We start from the raw sequence: 442 nt of genomic DNA, 5'->3' as shown, positions 1-442 counted from the left end.
ATGGTGACCATGAAACAGTAGCAATGTGAGATTTATACTCCTGCGAGAGAACAGAAGCAATCTTTATTGTACATAACTATATGCAGAGGATGGTGAGACAGAAATAAAACTCCCTGCAAATTCTCTCAAAATAGTTCCCATTAACAGTAACATTTAACCATGAATGTGCCAGATGTTATTTCCACTTACCCTGCCTACTATCCCACCACAAGTCTTTTGTGTTTTAATCTCTTAGAAAACATGTCAGAGTGTGCTTCCTTGTCATCTCCTCAGGGGATTGCCACATTGGTGTTGACATTTCTGATGACATTTGAGCTTTGGGCAGTAAAGACTCTAAGTTACTTCTTTGCTTGCTGAAGGTTTTCTCTTGCATCTTTTGGCTGTAGATCAACTATTTCTGCCTGTTGAATGTTAACATGGTCCATTTAGGACCTAGGGATTT

Source organism: Rhincodon typus, chromosome 11, assembly GCF_021869965.1.
Source record: "Rhincodon typus isolate 14 chromosome 11, sRhiTyp1.1, whole genome shotgun sequence".
In the NCBI taxonomy this organism is placed as follows: Eukaryota; Metazoa; Chordata; class Chondrichthyes; order Orectolobiformes; family Rhincodontidae; genus Rhincodon; species Rhincodon typus.
Note: the sequence above shows the minus strand (reverse complement) of the source record.